Below are 25,897 nucleotides of genomic sequence, written 5' to 3' on the forward strand. Positions count from 1 at the left end.
TTGATGGGGCCATTTCCACTCTTGCCAAAAGGACTACTGTTCCTTTGGAGGACAGCAGCACTTTTAAAGACCCTTTAGGTAGGAAACTTGAATCTTATCTTAGACAGTAATATTTACATACTAGCTATATTAGACAAGCTATAGCTATTGCTGATGTTGCTGCTGCATCTACTTTTTGGTTATCCATTCTTGCTTAGCAATTATCTTCAGATCCTGAAATTTCAAACATTCTCATTTTACTTCAGCATGCAAATCATTTTATTTGTGATGCATTCTATGATATCATGAAATTCAACATTAAAACTCTAGCTGGCTCTAACTGGAGATCTTCTCCAAATTGGATTAAATCCAAACAATATAAGAAACTGAATCCAGCCCCTAAGCCAGCATAAATGTGCGGCCCCTATTCCAGTCCCTCTGGTAGAGGGCAGACTTAAGTACTTTAAAGAATCTTGGTCAGACTCTATCCAAAATCCGTGGATTCAGAATATAATTTCTGAGGGGTATCGGATTGTATTCATAATAAGATCTCCTATGGCAAGATTTTTTCATACCCATGTCCCAAGTCACCTAATAAAGGCCCAAGCATCTCTGGTATGTTTCAGATCTAGAACTCCTGGGGGTAATTGTCTCAGTTCCTCTTGGATTTGTTTTTTTTTGGTTTTTATTGAAATATTTTCATTGCTCCAAAGAAGGAAAATTCTTTCAGAGCAATTTTGGATCTGAAAACTTTAAATTTGTAAGAGTCCCAACTTCCAAGATGGTGACTATAAGGACTATTCTGCCCTTTGTTCAGCAAGGTCACTTTATGTCCACAATTGACTTGCCTTCATATCCCAAACCACCTAGATCATTATCGATTTCTGAGATTCTCCTTTCAAGACGAGCATTACCAATTTGTCGCTCTTCCATTTGACCTAGCAACAGATCCGAGAATACTCTCAAAGGTTCTCAGTGCCCTTCTATCTGTAATCAGAAAGCAGGGTAGTGCGGTGTTTCCTTATTTGGACGATATATTGGTACTAGCTCAATATTTTCATTTAGCAGAATCTCACATAAAACAACTATTGTCTTTCCTTCAAAGACATGGTTGGAGGATCAATTTGCCAAAGAATTTCTTGATTCCTCAAACAAGGATAATCTTTTTAGGTTTCCAGATAGATTCAGTGTCCATAACTCTCTTCTTAACAGAGAAAAGACTGAAAAGGTTTCAGCTTGTCTAAACATTCAGTCCCTATTATTCTCTTCAGTGGCTATGTGCATGGAAGTTTTAGGTCTCATTAATGCAGCATCGAACACAATCCCCTTTGCTCGTTTTCATATGAGACCTCTATAGCTTTGCATGTTGCAAGGGTAACACTCAGATATCACAACTGATATTCTTAAATCCCATCACTCAACTTTCTCTGACTTGGTGGTTAAACCACCAACTTATTGTTCAAGGGTCCTCCTTTGCTCACCCTACCTGGTCTGTGATCACCGCAGATGCAAGTGTTACAGGTTGGGGAGCTGTCTGGGGATCTTTGACAGCACAAGGAGTTTGAAATCCTCGAGAGGCGAGGTTACTGATCAATATCTTGGAACATCCATGCTCTCTTTAGAGCTCTTCTGGCTTGCCCTCTGTTACAGAAAGAACCTTATATTCATTTTTAGACAGACAATATCACAACAGTGGCATATGTCAATCATAAAGGGGAACTCAAAGTTTTCTTAGTTGACGCCAAGTCCTTTGCGTCATCTATGACGCAAGTGTGTCATTTTTGGCGCCAAAAAATATTTTCCGGTTTGTTGTGCGTCATACTTGGCGCCAAATATTTTCTTTATTTAAGACCCCATTTCTATTTGCCTCCTGCTTTTTTTCTATGTCAGAGGGCTATGCTGTTTTCATTTTTCCCCATTCCTGAAACTGCCATATAAGGAAATTGACCATTTTGCTTTATATGTTGTTTTTTTCTCTTACATTTGCAAGATGTCTCAATCTGATCCTGTCTCAGAAATCACTGATGGAACCCTGCGGCCTGATAACCATTCTACCAAAGCTAAGTGCATTTGTTGTAAACTTGTGGGGGTTATACCTCCAACTGTGGTTTGTAATAGTTGTCATGATAAACTTTTACATGCAGAGAATGTATCAGTAGTAGTTCATTACCTGTTGCTGTTCCCTCAACATCTAATGCACAAGATATTTAAAATAATTTATTGCTGATTCTATTCAGCAGGCTTTGTCTGCCATTCCGCCTTCTAAATAAACGTAAAAGGTCTTTTAAAACTTCTCATAAGGTTGATAAAATTTTAAATGACCAGCAACATACTGAAATATCCTTCTCTGACGAGGCTCTATCTGATTCAGAAGATCCTGCCTCAGATATTGACACTGACAAATCCTCTTATTTATTTAAAATGGAGTATATGTATTCTTTGTTAAAAGAAGTGTTTATTACTTTAGATATGGAGGAAACTAGTCCTCTTGATATTAAAACTAGTAAACGTTTAAATTCTGTTTATAAACCTCCTGTGGTTATTCCAGAGGTTTTTCCAGTTCCTGATGCTATTTCTGATATGATTTCTAAAGAATGGAATAGGCCTGGTACTTCTTTTATTCCTTCTTCAAGGTTTAAAAAATTGTATCCTTGGGGCGGAGCTTAGCCGTTCAGGAGAATGGCTGCTCTTTGCTAGAGCTCCCGAGCCGACGGCTAGCCCTAATAAATTCAATGCTATAATTTAGGCTACAACTATCCTAATAATCATTCCCATGACTGGGGACCCCTTAACGCACATCACCCTTTCTAATTGTGAGCAGTGGCGATAATCCTACCCTACAGAGAAGAGTGCTGACGTGGCTGGGCCGCAGACCTTGCTAGCGGTACAATTGGAACGTACCTCATAACTTGCTTTGTGCTGGACTTACACTTGCCCATTGCCTCTGCCACCTTCTGCACAACACTCCGCTGTATACCGGCTGAAGCCTGACACTGAGAGACATCTGCATACAGACCGGGAGCGGAGTCGCCACGTGGTCCTGGCTTGGAGTGTCGTTGTGACTGCCGGGCTTAAAGCCGCTCACCAAATAACCCTGCGGACCAACCGGTGCAGTGAGTAGAATAGCCGCGGGTCCTTCCCCCCCCCCCCGCACACTGTGGGGTATACCGGCTCTTTCCTGGCTGTTATCCATACCGAGAGGAGGACCGACCGCGTGCCAGGCGCGGTCACGCCACACTGTTTTTAGCCTGGAGGGAGTCGGTCAGGTGAGCGGCAGGCCCTTGTTGCCCTACCCCCGTTGAGTAAACAAGCAGTGAGAGCCTGTGATATATTCTAAGTCACTGGCTATAACGCACACCACTTATCAGTGAACCTGTCCTGCCTCATCACACTCGGCACAGGCCGCACACATTAACTGCCAGGAGCCAAAATCTGCTAGCCTTAGTGTTGGCCCCCTATTTCTAAAACTAAGAGCCAGTGCTACTAACATTATAACACCAATCTGTGGAAGGTTTCTAATACAAAATCTACAACTGTCACTGGAGGCAATTATATATGAAGTGCACTCTGAGCACATTCTAACTTACATCACCAATAATACTTGACATCAATATGGCGCAGAAGAAAAATAACCTGCCAGACAAGGGAGCCAAGACTAGAAACATGGTACATTATCTTAAGGGCATAGACTCCCCTATGAATGAAGACAGCAACTCTAGCAGTGATCTTAGTACAGATGAGCCAGGTTATAATCAGGAAAATTCTCAGCAACTGAGTTATGTCACTAAAGAAGATCTTAAACATTTATCTTCTAAAAAGGACATTAAAGGGGTAGTTACAGAGATAAAGAGCCTGTTTGGTGAATTGCGTAGAGAAGTTGGTGACCTCACTCAGAAGGTTTCCGCAGTAGAGCATTCACAAAACATATTGCAGGAGAAAGTTAAACAGACTGCCATCAAAACTCAATACAACTCAGATATGGTACAGAGCATGCTGGAACACATTGAGGACCTTGATAACCGGAGCCGCCGGAATAATCTCCGTATCAGGGGTATTCCGGAGTCTGTAAATCCTACTGCTCTCCTGGGATATCTACAGGACCTGTTTAGAGTGATCAAAGGGACCCCCATTTCCTCTGAGGTGACAATTGAAAGGGCCCATAGAGCCCTTCGCCCAAAGCCTTCCCCGAAAGCCCCGCCAAGAGATGTCATCCTACGTATCCTTAACTACAAAGAGAAGGAAGAGATTTTGTGCCATAGCAGGAACAAACACCCCCTCACATATGCCGGCACCACCTTGCAAGTTTTTTCTGATATCTGTCCTTCAACGCTGCAAAAGCGCAGGGAACTAAAATTCCTTACTACAACACTGCAGGAGAACAAAATTCCATATCGCTGGGGTTTTCCAACGTGCCTTATTGCCACCTTGGGAGATAAAACGGCTCTGTTTCGGGGGGCGGAGCTAGCCAGCCTAGGAGATGGCTGCTTTCTGACGGAGCTCCTGTGCCCTATCTAAATGTGAACGTTAACGGCATTAGCCACCCTGCACTTTGAAGCTCCAGATTGCCTGACATGTGAGCAAAATCACTCCAGCCCATGATACGAGGGTCCTGCTCTGCTTGTCAGACCGACATATACAGCAAACGCTCACTACGCACTTAGGCCTATCGCAGCGCAAATCCAGCTTGGAGCCGATCGCCTTATACTGGTCACTTGGGAGCATCGCAACAGTGAGCCATTCAAAGAGAACACCCCCGGAGAATAAACCGGACCGCTAAAACAAATAGCTGCTGGGGACCGGAGCGGACCGCACTTTGAAATAACCTCCGTGGTAGGCCGCATCCCACGCTCAATTACACAGCGCACTCGACATTCAAGGTCCTGCTATGGAGACAAGTTGAAGGGCGAAACACTCTAAGAGGGTAAGAGAGAGGGGATAAATTGCGGTAAACTGTCTATGACACTAGCACCGGGGACATTAACAAAGAACTTTAATATGTGCATTCTCAATAGAAATAACCGCTCACAAGCCGCAAACATCATTCTTCTAACAGCTCAATCTGGGATGTAATCCCCCATGTTAACACCTTCAACGTCCTTACAATGGAAATGATGTAATCACACCCCCTCCACTATAAGTTCTCAAATACTGCTCTAAGCAAACAAAACTGCAGTTTGTATTTCTGTCAAGTACCTGCACCATTAGCAAAAGACTTAATGAACTGCACATAGAGCATTAATCAGTGCCTCTGCCTCTATCTTAAAGCGACAACCAAAGCAAGGAGGCTTGACCTCTTTAGACACATACAGCTATGTCTCCAAAAAGGGTTACTAAACCAAGTAAAAGCACTAAACCTCTTAATACACCTACTCATTCAGTAAACAGCTTTTTCAAGACACTAGAAGCTAAGACACCAGCTCCCATGGAAGAAGTGTTACCAGATCAAAGGTCTAACCAAAGCTCATCAGACTCTGAAAGTGATCATACACCAGAAAATATTACAATCCCTACAGCCCTTTTTAAAACACTACCATCAAAGAAAGATTTTTCCTCCCTCCTCTCTCAGGTCAAGCAATGCATCAAAGATGAAATTTCAGACCTTAAAAAAGATATCACAGAAATCGGTCACAGAGTTGAAGCTCTGGAAAACCGCCAAGATTTACATGCAGAAGCCATCTCAGACCTACATGACACTATTCATAAACAAGATACGACCATTACTGAATTAGAAGATAAGATAGACGATGTTGAAAACCGCAGCAGACGTCAGAACATCAGATTGAGGGGAATTCCTGAATCCATTTCACCATCTGATATTGAACAATACCTCCAAGATCTGTTTAGCACATTAAAAAAAGAAGAAACGCCATCCAAAATAAGTCTAGACAGAGCCCACAGGGCCTTACGCCCCAAACCGCTAGCGGGACAACCACCAAGGGATGTTATAGTCCGTGTCACTAACTTTCAAGAAAAAGAAGAGTTAATGAGACTAGCTAGAGAACAACAGCCCATCAAATATGAAAATGCAGAGATACAGATGTTTGCTGATCTATCACAGAGAACTCTTACAAAAAGAAAAGAACTCAAACCACTTACTATGTTGCTAAGGAAGCTAAATATACCGTACAGATGGGGTTTTCCCTTCCATCTCTTGATCCTCTGGAGGGGGAAACGCGTCACATGTTCATCCACCAAAGATATACCAGGTATATGTAAAGATCTGGACATTCCATCTCCCCAAATAGAGGAAAACACCACTTCACAAGAGAGACATTCAAGCACGGACAAGCCCTCCCCCCTGCCACAAAGAAACGAATGGAGACAAGTCTCACAAAGAAAGATGCGCAAATCCACACAGCCAACATCTCCAACATTAGATGAAAGGAGATAGGGACCAATCGCCTCCTCCAAAGATGCAATACTCACCAATTTGAGTCTACTCCTAGAGGGATACCAACTGCAAGTACCCTCAGCAAACCTTAATATATTGGACCTGAAAACCCTGAGAAATGCTGATATGAAGTTTCAAAGGGTAAAATGTTAACTGTTAACTGATATTGACGTTTTTTTTCTTGTTCTCATTTAGTTGGGAGTTTATCTCCTTTAAGATAGAAATATGTTGCTAAGATTGTTATGTCTTATTATGTTTCTTCACTGTCTTTTCTGTTCACCTTTCTTCTTCTGTCCTTTCTTCCCTATCCTTTGTAATTCTGTATTGCTAAATACTCACATGCCAGAATGCAAAATATGTTATTGTCAACCACCCTCATGTTCATTGATTACACATGATGGTTAATCATACATCACAAAACCTCAACATCTATACTCAAAACACCAAAGGCCTCAACTGTCCCAATAAAAGAAGAATGGCTATTCTAGATCTCCAAAAAAAGGAGGACATATCCTAATGCTCCAAGAAACCCACTTTAAAGGCAAAAACATCCCCAAATATTTTTCTACACACTACCCCCTACATTTCCATAGCTCTAACCCGCACAAAAAAATTAATGGAGTGAGCATCCTAATCCACAAATCGATCCCTTTTACCAAGACACATATTATACGTGACAAGGAGGGCAGATATCTATGCTTGAAAGGCCTTCTTTACGGTAAACCGGTAACCTTAGTGAATGTTTACGCCCCAAATTCCCATCAAGATAAATTTATAACATCAGTAACGGATCTAATTCTTACAGAGGCAAAGGGATCATTGATCATAGCAGGAGATTTTAATCTTCCCTTAGACCCCACTGTTGATTGCTCAAACCCACTCACTAGAGCTAGAATCCCACATCACCACACCGTATGGCAAAAATTTAAACTTCTCGGCCTACATGACACATGGAGGTATTTCAACCCCCAAAAATTAGACTTCACCTTCTTCTCACACCCTAATAAGACATATTCTAGGCTGGATTATATTTTAGTAGATCACCTAATATTATCCCACACCATACACTCAGGCATTCAGCATACAACATGGTCAGATCATTCACTAGTGACATGCACCATAAAATGGCCTACAGCTCCCACCAAACCTTTCCAATGGAGATTAGATGATTCAATATTACTAGATCCAGCACAAAAGGAACTCTTTCTAGAACATATAACCTCATACTTCTCCATAAATCTGTCACCAGACATTAATGTGACCACCCTTTGGGAGGCCCACAAGAGCACTATAAGAGGCGAGTTTATCAAGACTGCCGCCCAAATCAAAAAGAAAAGTCGAGAAGAGATAAATTTACTAGCTATGGAAATCGCAGATTTAGATTTCAAACACAAATTGAACCCCTCTGATACTTCTACCCTAGATCAACTCAAGCTTAAAAGAGAAAATATGAACTCTATACTGCATATCCAAACACAAAGAAAACTTCTGCACTTACACCAAACATTCTACAGGGAGGGAAACAAGTCAGGGAAGCTTTTAGCCAGGGCATTAAAAAAACAACAACAAAAAACTTACATTCATTCCATCAAAACATCACATGGTAAACAATTAGAAGACACCAAGTCCATAGCCAGGGAATTCAAGGAATTCTACCATAAACTTTATAATCTTTTCCCTCTTAGAAACCCGCAAAATCATATACTCCTCTGTAATCGATATCTAGACAGCCTGCCTATTCCCAAGCTTAACACAGACCAATGCCAGCACCTAGATCGCCCCATCCAACCATCTGAAGTACTAGAGGCAATAAAACAATTAAAACAAAACAAAGCTCCAGGCCCTGATGGCTTTACAGGACTATACTATAAGACATTTGCTTCTGTTCTAATACCCCACTTAACATCACTATTTAACTCCATACCAGAAAAATTACCTTTCCCAGACACTATGATGCAAGCGAATATCTCAGTCTTAGCTAAACCTGGCAAGCCCCCAAACATTCCAGCCAACTTTAGGCCCATCTCTTTATTAAATATTGATCTCAAACTATATGCAAAAATACTAGCCTCCCGCCTCAACCACATTCTCCCATCCATAGTTCACCAAGACCAAGTAGGCTTTGTCCCACATAGAGAAGCAAAAGATAATACGGTCAAAGTACTCAATTTGCTAGAACATGTTACACAAAACAAGACCCCGACTGTTTTCGTATCCACCGACGCTGAAAAAGCCTTCGACCGACTGGACTGGACATACCTTCTTTCGACCCTACAGCATTTCCACATCCCAGACTCTTTTATCCAAAAAATTCTTGCTTTATACTCAAATCCCACGGCACAGATTAAGATCAATGGAACCCTCTCTGAGCCGTTTGAAATTCGGAACGGCTCCAGACAGGGATGCCCCTTATCACCACTTTTGTTCATTTTATCCCTAGAACCCCTGGCTATTAAAATAAGACTGAACGACCAAATCCACGGAATATCCATAGCAGACCATATGCACAAACTGGCCATATTCGCGGACGATATCCTCTTGACCCTCACAAACCCTATATCATCGCTACAACAAGCAATCACTGAATTAACACAGTTTGGGACGATATCAAATTTCCTAGTAAATATGTCTAAATCTGAATACTTACCAATACATCTGACAACTAACGCCCTTAATACATTAAAATCCATTTGTCCCCTCAAACAGCAAACAAAATTCCTGAAATATCTTGGCATTCACATTACCCCAGATAAGACAGATCTCCGCAAATATAACTATGGAGGCCTGATCACAGAACTCCAAAAACTAACATCCCAATGGCTCCCAAAAAACATATCCTGGACAGGTAGAATACAGGCAGCAAAAATGACTCTACTACCGAAAGTTTTATACATTCTTCAGACAGTTCCTATCCCAGGCATACAAAAAGATTTAGATACTATGCAAAAGATCATAAATGACTACATTTGGAAACGTAGACCCCCAAGGATTAACAAAAACACACTCTTTAAGCCACCAGCAGAAGGAGGCTTGGGAGTTCCCCATCTTCGCTCTTATAAACTCGCTATATCCCTACAGAGAATTCTTGAATGGTACAAATTTAATACACCTAATCACAAAAGCTGGGTCCAAATTGAGTCTAACCTAGCTACCACAGACAACCTAAATACCGCAAGCTGGAACCCGGCTCATTTTGCCAAACACTCCATCTCAACATCATCCATTTCCAACGAAACCTGGACAGACTGGAAATACATCTGTAAAACACCAAACAAAATCTCATCTAGATACTCACCCCTCACTACACTACTGAACAACCCGGAATTTAACCCCGGCATAACCCCAGGTCCCAACTCTCACACAGACCCTCAAAAACTCCTCCCCATATATCTCCTAATAGAGGATAATAAGACCATTAAAGGAAAACCCCAACTTGACTTAATAGAACACCCCTTCCTCTCTTCTTGGCTCCGTGTACACCAAATGAAACACTATATATCTACACATAAATACAAAGGTGACCTATTTCGCTCCCTTACAGCATTTGAACCGATCTGTATATCCAAAGAGAATATTAAAGGAATAATCTCCAAGCTATACAAACTTACCTTAGCACTCGCCTATCCAGACCTTCCATCCTACACAAAGAGATGGGATAATGAATTACACTTAAATACACCAACAGAGACATGGCTACACAGATTCTCAAATCTTTCGCATTCAGCACACTCAGCCCATGCAAAGGAAACTAATATCAAACTATTAATGAGATGGTACTTAACGCCAGCCAGAATTAAATATATATTCAAACAAACCTCAGGCTCATGCTGGAGAGGATGCTCCAGGGAAGGGCACCTTTCCCACATTTGGTGGGATTGCCAACATATTAAATCATTCTGGTCTGGTGTTTTTGAGACCATCAACAAAACCTTAGGTAGCCAAATGACACCCACTCCAGAACTAATAATGCTAAGCCAACCACCGGAGGTCACTTGTAAAATAAGGAAACACCTTTACTACATCATGCTAAATACAGCCAATCAGTTGATACCGAAAAAATGGAAATCAGCAAACACACCCACCATTTCAGATTGGATTGACTTAGTCAATAAAAACTTAAAACTAGAGAGATTATACTATCTTAAACTAGACCAACTATCATTATATCTGGACATGATGTTTTTGTGGGAATCTGTTCAACATAACACTCAGAACACATAATATAATTGCTCAATAACATACATAACCAAAGTGATACAGAAATTTTGGTATTCATAAATGTCTAAGCTTATCTCTTACACTACATCCTTTATTTTCTTTTTCTCTTTCTGTCTTCACCACTATTTATTCCCCTTTCTACAAGGCAAGAGACAAGTTACTAATGTTCCACAAAAATGTACCTGGTTCAAGTTACGACTTATAAGAAAAACAGATTTATTGATGTCCTCACATTATTAAAAAATGGGAAAGTTCTCATGCTGCACTTATTAGTCTAGAGATCTTGGACTTTCCGGAACCACAGCGAAACTGTGAAGAGACTCTAAGCCTGAGGCATCATAGAAAACAAAAGCTTTAGGCCCTAGTTGTTGTGACTTGACTCAATGTGAAAGCTTTATTTTCTTTGTATATATGAAAATAGACTTGCCTTATACTACTCTTGTATTACTCTGTTACTTTATCACTGTATTAATGTAAAATTCAATAAAAAAAAAAAAAAAAAAAAAAAAAAAAAAAACGGCTCTGTTTCGATCTATGGAGGACATGGAGTCATTCTGTTCCACATTGCACATTGCAGTACCTAACCAAGAAACCCCACCGCCTTCTGATCTGGGCCGCTACGCTGCCGGCCCCTCATCCTAACATTCTTACGGAAGGCCTTATCTAGGTCACGAGTGCTGGATCCTAACCAGAGACATGGCCCTGGCTCCATGGGCAGCTGCCAGGCTTCATTAGGGCATTATCCTTGTCCTTACAGGTTTGACTCATTATAAATTACACGTCATGTTGTATAATGTTCATGTTTGTTCCTATGTTTTGCTTGTTCTGTTATATTCTGAGTGGGAGTGTTCGTTGGAACATACATGCTGGACTCTATCTGAAGAAGTTCACTGGACTTTAAGGACAGTTGGTGCATGTCTCTAGGACATAAGTTTCTCTCTCTGTCCTAGATATAACATTGGACACCTGTTGTGTCACTTGCCGTCAAAATATGTATTTATGTTATGCTTGTCAAGTATTCATTGCAGTTAACCTTACTTTGCACATTTCAGGAATGACCCTCTTTGTTCTTCACTAGACAGGTCCGTAATATTTATACTTACTGGTAAAGTTGCAAATCACCCCCCCTCCTCCCCTCTTTCTTCCCCTCCTTCCCCCCCTCCAAACTCCCCGCTTTCTCCCCCCCCCCCTTTTTTTTTTCCCTCTCTCCCCCCCGCTTTCTCCTCCTTTTCCTTTTCTTCCCCCTTCCCCCCCCTCCCTTTTTCTCCCCTCCCCTCCCTCCCCTCTTTCCCTCCTTCCTCCCCCCCTCCCTCCCCCTCTCTTCTCCCCCCCTTCCCTTCTCTGTGCTCTTCCTCCCTCTCCTTCTCTTTTCCTTCGCCCTTCCTTTCCCACTCCCCTCTTCTTTAACCCTCCCTTCCTTCTACTTCCCTCCTTCCCTCTGGTATCTTTCTTTGGGACACTATCTTTATCTCCTCAGGATTGACTCAATAATGGTTGAGTGTTAAGTCATGTTCAGGTAATACTTGTATCTATGTTACTCTTACTACATTGCACTCTGACCTGGAGTCTTCCTCAGCACATATGTGCTGGACCCTATCCTACAGAAGCTCACAAGCTTGCAAGGTTATTTGTTACGTATTGCTGGGTCCAGATCCTCTTCCCTCGAGAGGGGTTTACTATAGGACGCAAGTTATGTCTCAGGTTTTTGCAAAGTGCACTTATGATTATACTTGTTTAGTTTTATTATAACCAATTCTACTCCTAATAACTCAGAGATGTTCTACTACACCTCTTATTAACCAGGTCTGTGACACTGTGGTTTACATGTCAATTTGTGATTTTCTAATGTTTGTGCTTTCTCCTGTGATGATGTTTGATCTCTGTTCACAAGATTTATATGTGCTGATTCTACCCCCTCCCTTTTCTCCCTCCCTCCCCTCTCCTTCATTTTCTTACTCCTTTTCCCCCTGCTCCCCCCCCCTCCCCGCCCCTCCCCCCTTCTCTCTCCTCTTTTCCCCTTTCCACTCTCCCCCCCTTCCACTCGCCTACCTCTCTTTCCCCTCTCTCCTACGATCACATTTCTCACTCTCTTCCTACTTCCTTTCCCTTCTCTTCCTCACCCCCCCCCCCCTAAATCCCCGGTCCATATATAATAATTTACAAAGCACTGTTAATAGTGCTCATATATCACTCTTGCTATATTAATACTCACAATTCTAATGTCTCAATGTTATCAATTGCTATGTTCATAAGTTATGTCATTATTGAATAGGATAGTACAGTTTAGCCTACACTTTACATTCCACCTCTTAGGGCAGCCTATAGGCATATACCATCTCAAGCGACTAGTTTAGCTTTGTCTGCTGGTACAGCTGTCCAGAACCTAATCTTCAGACCCTCTCTTTTCCTTCTGGTAAAGAAGAGGGAAACTTTTATTTTATTCTGCTTTTTTGTTTTACCTTTTTTTTCTCTCCTATGACGGCCAGGGGCGGAGGCCTAACGCCAATTTGCTTGCGTCTGTTACCCCTGGGGAGGGGGGGGGTTCCTGAGCCTATTGTGGCTGTTTTTTCTTTTTTCCTCATTTTTTCTTTTCTCCCTGCAATTTTTTATTCCCCTATCGGACGTAGTAATGATCCCCCCACGGTACCTAGCCATTAACCACCCCCTCAAATTTGTCACAATAAATGTGAAGGGCCTAAACAACCCCGGAAAAGATCTATTGTCTCCAGGGAGCTACGTCAGCTACAGGGAGATATAATCTTCCTGCAGGAAACCCACTTTAAGAAGGCTTGTGAACCAAAGTGGCATAATCCTACATACCCCCACAGCTTTCTTCGCCTCGGGCCCCTCTAAACACAACGGGGTGGGTATTCTTATACACCATAGGGTCCATTTCCAGCCGCGGGAGGTCGAGAGAGATACAGAAGGCAGGCTGCTTATATTAGTTGGCCTCTTGTTTGGCAGGGAGACCACCTTGTCCAATATATATGCTCCCAATACAGCGCAATGTGTTTTTTTTAAAACAGTTTCTAACAAACTCTCAGAGTTGTCCAAGGGAGTGGTAATTCTAGGGGGCGATTTTAATGTCCCGATGTGCCAAAAACTGGACACCTCTAACGGGGTGTCCAGTGTCTCCAGCATCGTTCTGAAACGGGTTGCCACGGTCTTGAAAAAACACCTTTTACATGATGTCTGGCGCACTTGGCACCCGACTGACTTAGACTATGCGTACTATTCCAGCCCCCACAAAAAGTATTCGCGCATCGATTATTTCTACACGGATTCACAAGGCATCGCGTATGTTAGGCGCAGTGACATCTCCTCTATCACATGGTCTGATCATGCAGCAGTCTCCTGCGAGATGATTTGGCCTGACAGACCAGATACCCCGTATATCTGGCGCCTAGACGATGCGCTCCTGAGCAACCAACTAATCACTGATGACATAGAGACGTCGCTAAAAGAATACTTTACCCTACATACTTCACAGGACGTTGCGCAGACTACAACCTGGGAGGCACACAAGTGTGTGATGAGGGGCCATTTCATTAAGCACAAGGCCAGATTGGTTAAACAGAGTCGTGAAAAATACAACCGCCTTCTACAGAATATTACTAGTTTAGAGACTCAACATAAACAAAGACCACGCGACCATGACCTTGAAATGCAACTGACTCAGGCTAGACTTGACTTCAAGCATCTCTTGCAGGAAGATGATCAGCGGAAAGCCTTTCGTCTTAAACAAAAGTATTATGTGGGAGGCGACAAGGCGGGCAAGTTGCTAGCACGGGCACTACGCCGAGCACAACTTAAATCACACATGCACACTATAGTGGACAGTGACAATAACACTCACAGAAGCAGCCCTGGGATAGCGGAGGCCTTCAGGTCTTACTATAGCACACTGTACAATTTGAAAGAGACACTGTCTAGCAATCCAGGTGAGTGCCATGGTTATATAACCGGCGCTCAAAATTACCTGCATCAGACGCACCTACCAAGGCTAGAGATCGATGCTTTGGACTTTTTGGAGTCCCCCTTGTCTTTGGAAGAGGTGCAGAGAGCTGTAGCTGAATTGCCTAACGGCAAGTGCCCCGGCCCTGATGGGTTTGGGGCTAAATACTACAAAGCATTCTCGCCTATACTGTTGCCGCATCTCCAAAACCTTATCAATGAGCTGCCTGAGACGGGGGTTCTACCGGCCTCCATGCTCGCGGCATACATAACGGTTATACCAAAGGCAGGAAAACCTGCCAACAGACCGCAGAGTTATCGCCCAATCTCACTTCTCAATACGGACGTCAAGATTATAGCAAAAGTCCTGGCCAATAGAGTAAACAGATTCCTCCCCTCGCTAATATCATTAGATCAGGTGGGGTTTGTGCCTGGGAGGGAGGCGAGAGATAATACCATCAAAATTCTACAGATTATGTCTTACGCCTCAAGTAATAAAACCCCTCTAGCTCTACTATCGACAGATGCCGAAAAGGCGTTCGATAGGGTGAATTGGCAATTCCTCAAACACACATTGGGGAGGATGGGCTTCGGCGATAACTTTGTGAAGACGGTCTTCGCTTTATACTCCGCGCCCACAGCACAAATCAGAGTAAATAACATTCTCTCTGAACCTTTCTCCATCGCAAATGGTACTAGGCAGGGGTGCCCGCTGTCGCCCCTGCTGTTTGCCATCTCAATAGAGGCTTTAGCTAGTAACATCCGAGCGAATGGCCTGATAAAGGGGCTGAGACTGGGGCCAAAGGAGCATACAATTGCTATGTATGCTGACGACCTGCTATTTACATTAACAGATGTAGAAACATAGATACCGGCCCTATTAGACGAATTTAAACGGTACGGGGAGGTCTCCCATTTTCTCCTGAACAATACTAAATCGGAACTGTTGGGGATTGCTGTGCCTACCGCAACCATGACTTGGTTACATAATCACTGCCCATTTATGATAAAGTCAAAATCCCTGAAATACCTAGGCATAACTATTACGGCATCCCTATCTGACTTATTTGAAGCCAACTATGTATCTCTCAGAGCAGAAGTTTCGCGTGATCTCTCAGCCTGGAGACACAAATCGATCTGCTGGCTGGGAAGAATAAATGTGGTGAAGATGAATGTCCTGCCCAGGATTCTGTACCTCTTTCAAACGATCCCGATCGTTCTCCCTCACTCTTTTCTCCCGAGACTCCAACAGCTGATTGAGGAGTATGTCTGGAAGGACATCAGACCCAGAGTGAATAGAAAGACGATGTACCTGCCTAGAGAGGATGGGGGACTGGGTCTCCCCAACCTGTACCTATACAGGAGAGCTGTCCTGCTCCAGAGAGCGGTGGAGTGGTGCCAGAGTAATGCACAAAAGGATTGGATAAGTATTGACTCCTCCATTTTTGGTACTGGGGGCTTGTCTGCCCTGCTTTGGGGATCTGTCCCACACAGGCCAAAATGCATCTCCAAATTTCCTCTGTTAGAGGAGCTGTTTCGCGAATGGGACAGGGTGACTCGAACTGAGTCACATATCACCACTAATTGCTCCCCGCTGACACCGGTTTACGAGAACCCGGACATTCCTCTGCAAATTAGGGCCTCCTGTTTGGCGGGCCCCCTGGACAGCAACTACATCCACTCTTTTTTAGATAATGGAAGACTTAAGGCGAGACAGGAGGTGCTGGAGTCCTATCCAGACCGCCCGCTGACCTGGTATATGTACCTACAGATACGCCACTTCATAACCACTCATAGATATAATCGACAATTTCTTAGGGAACTTAACCCTTTTGAGTCTTTGTGCACGCAATCAGCTGCTCCACGACACTTGATCTCCAAGATCTACAAACTGCTCTTACTCCCCAGGGACAGTCCGCCCCCGACCTTTGTTAACATGTGGCATAGAGAACTAGGCACTGAACTGACAACGGAAGACTGGCAGCGTATGTTTAGGGCAGCCCGGACGGTCTCTGTCTCTGCTCATGCGCAGGAATCACACTATAAGCTGTTATGCAGGTGGTATCTTACACCAACCCGACTCAAGGCAATATACCCGGCTGTCTCTGACCGGTGCTGGAGGGGCTGTGGGGGGGTGGGCTCGATTCTGCATATTTGGTGGGATGGCCCCTTAATTGAAAATTTTTGGAGAGATGTTTGGGAGGAGATGACGCGGATCCTGGAGATGGCTATTCCCAGAGCTCCTGAGTCCTTGCTCTTTCACTTCCCATGCCAATTACAGAACCCAGTAAAAAAGACCCTACAAATGTATATGCTGATGGGTGCGAAATTTCTGATCCCTGCCCATTGGAAAGCGACAGTGGTGCCCTCAGTGGTTGACTGGAAGCAGAGAGTTTGCGACCTCCTGCGGCTGGAGAGATATCATTACATGCTTGTAGCAAAACTTGATGTACATGAAACACTACTCCAGATGTGGAATGGGGGAGCGCGTGCCCTCTAGATGAGTATCGGCCCCTTTGGGCTTGCTTCGAATGATTTTTTGCCGGCCCCATTCTCCCTACCCCTGCCTTACGGATGCCCCCTCCCCTAAATGCTTGACGCTTGAGGCCCTGCCCCTGGCCTGATTCGTTAATTTGTTTTTCCATTGATACCTATATAACTATATTGCATGTCGCTTTAATTTAATAATAGCTATTAAATATATACTTGTAAGGAAAATTGGAAAAGATAGAGCTTACGTTTCTATTACTATTTTGCACCAAGATAAACAATCGTGGCTAATATTGAGGTTATATGTGCCTTCTACCTGTGTCTGGATTTATTCCCTGCTTTATGTACTCATGTATTGAATGTAATGGTGGAAAATGTATGATTTGAATTTGCACTTGTGGTGCATGTATCTTTGTTCACGTTTGTTTTCAAATAAAGCTCTTAAAAATTAAAAAAAAATAAAAAAAAAATTGTATCCTTTGCCAGCAGTTAGATTGGAGTTTTGGGAAAAGATCCCCAAAGTTGATGGGGCTTTCTCTACTGTTGCAGCTGCTTCAACTTTTTGGTTGGAAACTTTAGCGCAACAAGTATCGGATCATGATTTGTTGTCATGATAAACTTTTACATGCAGAGAATGTATCTATCAGTAGTAGTGCATTACCTGTTGCTGTTCCCTCAACATCTAATGGACAAGATATACCTGTGAATTTAAAATAATTTATTGCTGATTCTATTCAGCAGGCTTTGTCTGCCATTCCACCTTCTAATAAACGTAAACGGTCTTTTAAAACTTCTCATAAGGTTGATGAAATTTCAAATGATCAGCAACATACTGAATTATCCTTCTCTGACGAGGATCTATCTGATTCAGAAGATCCTGCCACAGATATTGACACTGACAAATCCTCTTATTTATTTAAAATGGAGTATATTAGTTCTTTGTTAAAAGAAGTGTTTATTACATTAGGTATGGAGGAAACTAGTCCTCTTGATATTAAAACTAGTAAACATTTAAATTCTGTTTATAAACCTCCTGTGGTTATTCCAGAGGTTTTTCTAGTTCCTGATGCTATTTCTGATATGATTTCTAAAGAATGGAATAGGCCTGGTACTACTTTTATTCCTTCTTCAATGTTTAAAAAATGGTATCCTTTGCCAGCAGTTAGAGTGGAGTTTTGGGAAAAGATCCCAAAAGTTGATGGGGCTATCTCTACTCTTGCTAAACGTACTATGTCCTACGGAAGATGGTACTTCTTTTAAAGATCCTTTAGATAGGAAATGTGAGTCTTATCTAAGGAAAGCTTATTTCTCCAACATAGGTGTGTCCGGTCCACGGCGTCATCCTTACTTGTGGGATATTCTCCTCCCCAACAGGAAATGGCAAAGAGCCCAGCAAAGCTGGTCACATGATCCCTCCTAGGCTCCGCCTTCCCCAGTCATTCTCTTTGCCGTTGCACAGGCAACATCTCCACGGAGATGGCTCAGAGTTTTTTGGTGTTTAAATGTAGTTTTTATTCTTCTATCAAGAGTTTGTTATTTTAAAATAGTGCTGGTATGTACTATTTACTCTGAAACAGAAAAGAGATGAAGATTTCTGTTTGTAAGAGGAAAATGATTTTAGCAACCGTTACTAAAATCGATGGCTGTTAACACACAGGACTGTTGAGAGGAATTAACTTCAGTTGGGGGAAACAGTGAGCAGACTTTGGCTGCTTGAGGTATGACACATTTCTAACAAGACTTGGTAATGCTGGAAGCTGTCATTTTCCCTATGGGATCCGGTAAGCCATTTTTATTAATAAGAATAAAGGGCTTCACAAGGGCTTTAAAGACTGGTAGACATTTTTCTGGGCTAAAACGATTAATTTATAAGCATTTTTAATAGTTTATAGCTTTGAGGAGTTATTTTATTCTTGGGAATTATGTTAAAAAAAAACAAAAAAAAAAAACGTCAGGCACTGTATTGGACACCTTTTTCACTGGGGGCCTTCTCTAATCATAGGCAGAGCCTCATTTTCGCGCCACTAATGCGCAGTTGTTTTTGGGAAGCAAGGCATGCAGATGCATGTGTGAGGAGCTCAGATACACAGAAAAAGCTTACTGAAGGCGTCATTTGGTATCGTATTCCCCTCTGGGCTTGGTTGGGTCTCAGCAAAGCAGATACCAGGGACTGTATAGGGGTTAAATATAAAAACGGCTCCGGTTCCGTTATTTTAAGAGTTAAAGCTTTCAAATTTGGTGTGCAATACTTTTAAGGCTTTAAGACACTGTGGTGAAATTTTGGTGAATTTTGAACAATTCCTTCATACTTTTTCGCATATTCAGTAATAAAGTGTGTTCAGTTTAAAATTTAAAGAGACAGTAACGGTTTTATTTTAAAACGTTTTTTGTGCTTTGTTATCAAGTTTATGCCTGTTTAACATGTCTGAACTATCAGATAGACTATGTTCTGTATGTGAGGAAGCCAAGGTTCCTTCTCATTTAAATAGATGTGATGTATGTGACAAACAATTTAGAGAAAATGATGCCCAAGATGATTCCTCAAGTGAGGGGAGTAAGCATGGTACTGCATCATCCCCTCCTTCGTCTACGCCAGTCTTGCCCACACAGGAGGCCTCTAGTACATCTAGTGCGCCAATACTCCTTACTATGCAACAATTAACGGCTGTAATGGATAATTCTATCAAAAACATTTTAGCCAAAATGCCCACTTATCAGCGAAAGCGCGGCTGCTCTGTTTTAGAAAATACTGAAGGGCAGGGGGACGCTGATGATAATGTTTCTGACATGCCCCTACACCAGTCTGAAGGGGCCAGGGAGGTTTTGTCTGAGGGAGAAATTTCAGATTCAGGGAAAATTTCTCAACAAGCTGAACCTGATGTTATTACATTCAAATTTAAATTGGAACATCTCCGCGCTCTGCTTAAGGAGGTGTTGTCTACTCTGGATGATTGTGACAATTTGGTCATTCCAGAGAAATTATGTAAGATGGACAAGTTCCTAGAGGTCCCGGTGCCCCCCGAAGCTTTTCCTATACCCAAGCGGGTGGCGGACATTGTAAACAAAGAATGGGAAAGGCCCGGCATACCTTTTGTCCCTCCCCCTATATTTAAGAAATTGTTTCCTATGGTCGACCCCAGAAAGGACTTATGGCAGACAGTCCCCAAGGTCGAGGGGGCGGTTTCTACTCTAAACAAACGCACTACTATCCCTATAGAAGATAGTTGTGCTTTCAAAGATCCTATGGATAAAAAATTAGAGGGTTTGCTTAAAAAGATGTTTGTTCAGCAAGGTTACCTTCTACAACCAATTTAATGCATTGTTCCTGTCACTACGGCAGCGTGTTTCTGGTTCGATGAACTAGAAAAGTCGCTCGATAAGGAATCTTCTTATGAGGAGATTATGGACAGAGTTCACGCTCTTAAATTGGCTAACTCTTTTACTTTAGACGCCACTTTGCAATTAGCTAGATTAGCGGCGAAAAATTCAGGGTTTGCTATTGTGGCGCGCAGAGCGCTTTGGCTAAAGTCTTGGTCAGCGGATGCGTCCTCCAAGAACAAATTGCTTAACATACCTTTCAAGGGGAAAACGCTGTTTGGCCCTGACTTGAAAGAGATTATTTCAGATATCACTGGGGGAAAGGGCCACGCCCTTCCTCAGGATAGGTCTTTTAAGGCTAAAAATAAACCAAATTTTCGTCCCTTTCGCAGAAACGGACCAGCCTCAAGTTCTACATCCTCTAAGCAAGAGGGTAATACTTCTCAAACCAAGCCAGCCTGGAGGCCAATGCAAGGCTGGAACAAAGGTAAGCAGGCCAAGAAACCTGCCACTGCTACCAAGACAGCATGAGATGTTGGCCCCCGATCCGGGACCGGATCTGGTGGGGGGCAGACTTTCTCTCTTCGCTCAGGCTTGGGCAAGAGATGTTCTGGATCCTTGGGCGCTAGAAATAGTCTCCCAAGGTTATCTTCTGGAATTCAAGGAGCTACCCCCAAGGGGAAGGTTCCACAGGTCTCAATTGTCTTCAGACCACATAAAAAGACAGGCATTCTTACATTGTGTAGAAGACCTGTTAAAAATGGGAGTGATTCACCCTGTTCCATTAGGAGAACAAGGGATGGGATTCTACTCCAATCTGTTCATAGTTCCCAAAAAAGAGGGAACATTCAGACCAATCTTAGATCTCAAGATCCTAAACAAGTTTCTCAGGGTTCCATCGTTCAAAATGGAAACCATTCGGACAATTCTTCCTACCATCCAGGAAGGTCAATTCATGACCACGGTGGATTTAAAGGATGCGTATCTACATATTCCTATCCACAAGGAACATCATCGGTTCCTAAGGTTCGCCTTTCTGGACAAGCATTACCAGTTTGTGGCACTTCCATTCGGATTAGCCACTGCTCCAAGAATTTTCACAAAGGTACTAGGGTCCCTTCTAGCGGTGCTAAGACCAAGGGGCATTGCAGTAGTACCTTACTTGGACGACATACTGATTCAAGCGTCGTCTCTGCCACAAGCAAAGGCTCATACGGACATTGTCCTGGCCTTTCTCAGATCTCACGGGTGGAAAGTGAACGTAGAAAAAAGTTCTCTATCCCCGTCAACAAGAGTTCCCTTCTTGGGAACAATAATAGACTCCTTAGAAATGAGGATTTTTCTGACAGAGGCCAGAAAATCAAAACTTCTAAGCTCTTGTCAAGTACTTCATTCTGTTCTTCTTCCTTCCATAGCGCAGTGCATGGAAGTAATAGGTTTGATGGTCGCGGCAATGGACATAGTTCCTTTTGCGCGAATTCATCTAAGACCATTACAACTGTGCATGCTCAGTCAGTGGAATGGGGATTATACAGACTTGTCTCCGATGATACAAGTAGATCAGAGGACCAGAGATTCACTCCGTTGGTGGCTGTCCCTGGACAACCTGTCACAAGGGATGAGCTTCCGCAGACCAGAGTGGGTCATTGTCACGACCGACGCCAGTCTGGTGGGCTGGGGCGCGGTCTGGGAACCCCTGAAAGCTCAGGGTCTTTGGTCTCGGGAAGAATCTCTTCTCCCGATGAATATTCTGGAACTGAGAGCGATATTCAATGCTCTCAAGGCTTGGCCTCAGCTAGCAAAGGCCAAATTCATACAGTTTCAATCAGACAACATGACGACTGTTGCGTATATCAACCATCAGGGGGGAACAAGGAGTTCCCTGGCGATGGAAGAAGTGACCAAAATAATTCAATGGGCGGAGACTCACTCCTGCCACTTGTCTGCAATCCACATCCCAGGAGTGGAAAATTGGGAAGCGGATTTTCTAAGTCATCAGACATTTCATCCGGGGGAGTGGGAACTCCATCCTGAAATCTTTGCCCAAATAATTCAATTGTGGGGCATTCCAGACATGGATCTGATGGCGTCTCGTCAGAACTTCAAGGTTCCTTGCTACGGGTCCAGATCCAGGGATCCCAAGGCGACTCTAGTGGATGCACTAGTAGCACCTTGGACCTTCAACCTAGCTTATGTGTTCCCACCGTTTCCTCTCATTCCCTGGCTGGTAGCCAGGATCAAACAGGAGAGGGTATCGGTGATCTTGATAGCTCCTGCGTGGCCACGCAGGACTTGGTATGCAGATCTGGTGAATATGTCATCGGCTCCACCATGGAAGCTACCTTTGAGACAGGACCTTCTTGTTCAAGGTCCGTTCGAACATCCGAATCTGGCCTCACTCCAACTGACTGCTTGGAGATTGAACGCTTGATTCTGTCATTGATACTCTTGTTCAGGCTAGAAAGCCTGTAACTAGAAAAATCTACCATAAAATATGGAAAAAATATATCTGTTGGTGTGAATCTAAAGGATTCCCATGGAACAAGATAAAAATTCCTAAGATTCTATCCTTTCTTCAAGAAGGTTTGGAGAAAGGATTATCTGCAAGTTCTTTGAAGGGACAGATTTCTGCTTTATCTGTTTTACTTCACAAAAAGCTGGCGGCTGTGCCAGATGTTCAAGCTTTTGTTCAGGCTCTGGTTAGAATCAAGCCTGTTTACAAACTTTTGACTCCTCCTTGGAGTCTCAATTTAGTTCTTTCAGTTCTTCAGGGGGTTCCGTTTGAACCCCTACATTCCGTTGATATCAAGTTATTATCTTGGAAAGTTTTGTTTTTGGTTGCAATTTCTTCTGCTAGAAGAGTTTCAGAGTTATCTGCTCTGCAGTGTTCTCCTCCTTATCTGGTGTTCCATGCAGATAAGGTGGTTTTGCGTACTAAACCTGGTTTTCTTCCGAAAGTTGTTTCTAACAAAAATATTAACCAGGAGATAGTCGTGCCTTCTTTGTGTCCGAATCCAGTTTCAAAGAAGGAACGTTTGTTACACAATTTGGATGTAGTTGTGCTCTAAAATTCTATTTAGAGGCTACAAAGGATTTCAGACAAACTTCTTCCTTGTTTGTTGTTTATTCTGGTAAAAGGAGAGGTCAAAAAGCAACTTCTACCTCTCTCTCTTTTTGGCTTAAAAGCATCATCCGATTGGCTTATGAGACTGCCGGACGGCAGCCTCCTGAAAGAATCACAGCTCACTCCACTAGGGCCGTGGCTTCCACATGGGCCTTCAAGAACGAGGCTTCTATTGAGCAGATATGTAAGGCAGCGACTTGGTCTTCACTGCACACTTTTACCAAATTTTACAAATTTGATACTTTTGCTTCTTCTGAGGCTATTTTGGGGAGAAAGGTTTTGCAAGCCGTGGTGCCTTCCATCTAGGTGACCTGATTTGCTCCCTCCCATCATCCGTGTCCTAAAGCTTTGGTATTGGTTCCCACAAGTAAGGATGACGCCGTGGACCGGACACACCTATGTTGGAGAAAACAGAATTTATGCTTACCTGATAAATTACTTTCTCCAACGGTGTGTCCGGTCCACGGCCCGCCCTGGTTTTTTAATCAGGTCTGATGAATTATTTTCTCTAACTACAGTCACCACGGTATCATATGATTTCTCCTATGCATATTCCTCCTTTACGTCGGTCGAATGACTGGGGAAGGCGGAGCCTAGGAGGGATCATGTGACCAGCTTTGCTGGGCTCTTTGCCATTTCCTGTTGGGGAGGAGAATATCCCACAAGTAAGGATGACGCCGTGGACCGGACACACCGTTGGAGAAAGTAATTTATCAGGTAAGCATAAATTCTGTTTTATATTCAGGTCATCTTCTTAGGCCTGCAATTTCTTTGGCTGATGTTGCAGCTGCTTCAACTTTTTAGTTGGAAACTTTAGCACAACAATTATCGGATCATGATTTGTCTAGCATTGTTAAGTTGATTCAACATGCTAATAAATTGAAAAAATTGATGATAAATCTTAAGCTATTTTAGCTAGAAGAGCTTTGTGGCTCAAATCTTGGAATGCTGATATGACTTCTAAGTCCAGTCTGCTATCTCTTTCTTTCCAAGGTAATAAATTATTTGGTTCTCAGTTGGATTCAATAATTTCAACTGTCACTGGGGGGAAGGGAGTTTTTTGCCTCAGGATAAAAGACCTAAGGGTAAATCTAAAGCGCCTAACCGTTTTCGTTCCTTTCGACAAAATAAGGAACAGAAACCTAATCCTTCCCCTAAGGAATCTGCTTCCAATTGGAAGTCGTCTTCAAATTGGAATAAATCCAAGCCATTTAAGAGATCAAAACCAGCCCCCAAGTCCGCATGAAGGTGCGGCCCTCGTTCCAGCTCAGCTGGTAGGGGGCAGATTAAAATTTTTCAAAGATGTTTCGATCAATTCGGTCCAAAATCATTGGATTCAGAGTATTGTCTCTCAGGGGTACAGAATAGGATTCAGAGTAAGACCGCCTGTGAGAAGATTTTCTTTCATGTAATTGGCAAGAGTCCATGAGCTAGTGGCGTATGGGATATACATTCCTACCAGGAGGGGCAAAGTTTCCCAAACCTCAAAATGCCTATAAATACACCCCTCATCACACCCACAATTCAGTTTTACAAACTTTGCCTCCCATGCAGGTGGTGAAGTAAGTTTGTGCTAGATTTCTACGTTGATATGCGCTTCGCAGCAGTCTGAAGCTCCTCTCAGAGTGCAGTGAATGTCAGAGGGATGTGAAGAGAGTATTGCCTATTTGAATACCATGGTCTACCTCTAGGGGATCTATTTCATAGGTTCTATGTTATCGGTCGTAGAGATTTCTTCTCCTACCTCCCTTTTCAGATCGACGATATACTCTTATATACCATTACCTCTACTGATTCTCGTTTCAGTACTGGTTTGGCTATCTACTTTATGTAGATGAGTGTCTTTGGGTAAGTAAGTCTTATTTTATTTATGACACTCTCAGCTATGGTTTGGCACTTTATGTGTAAAGTTCTAAATATATGTTTTATACTTATATTTGCCATGATTCAGGTCAATCAGTTTATTTTCCTTCTTTCAGACTGTCAGTTTCATTTTTTGGGAAAATGCATGTGAATGAAATATTTTTTTTACCTAAAATTTTCAATTGACTTTTTTCCTTTAAATTGCGGGCTGTTAGGCTCGCGGGTGCAAAAAATGCTAGAATTTATTGCGTCATTTTTGGCGTGAGACTTTTTTGGCACGAGATTGACGTTTGTCTGACGTCAATGACGTCATTTCCGGCGTCATAGTTGTCGCCGGAAGTTTTCACGTAGTTGTGTCATTTTTGACTCTCGTGTTTATTACAGACATTTTTGGCGCCAAAAAATATGTGGGCGTCATACAGTTTTTTTTACATTATTTAAGTCTCACTTTTTAGTTGCTTCTGGTTTCTAGAGGCTTGTTCTGTTTGCATTTTTTCCCATTCCTGAAACTGTCATTTAAGGAATTTGATAATTTTGCTTTATATGTTGTTTTTCTATTA

At 42.7% G+C, this 25,897-nt stretch overlaps 1 protein-coding gene across 2 annotated transcripts in view; it reads left to right on the forward strand.

Moving 5' to 3' along the window:
* The window catches only part of HSD17B4 (hydroxysteroid 17-beta dehydrogenase 4), a 790,821-nt gene that overhangs the window by 752,603 nt on the left and 12,321 nt on the right, over positions 1-25,897 (forward strand). The gene's annotated exons all lie outside the window — the stretch shown is intronic.

This window comes from Bombina bombina, chromosome 2 (assembly GCF_027579735.1).
Source record: "Bombina bombina isolate aBomBom1 chromosome 2, aBomBom1.pri, whole genome shotgun sequence".
Classification (NCBI taxonomy): domain Eukaryota; kingdom Metazoa; phylum Chordata; class Amphibia; order Anura; family Bombinatoridae; genus Bombina; species Bombina bombina.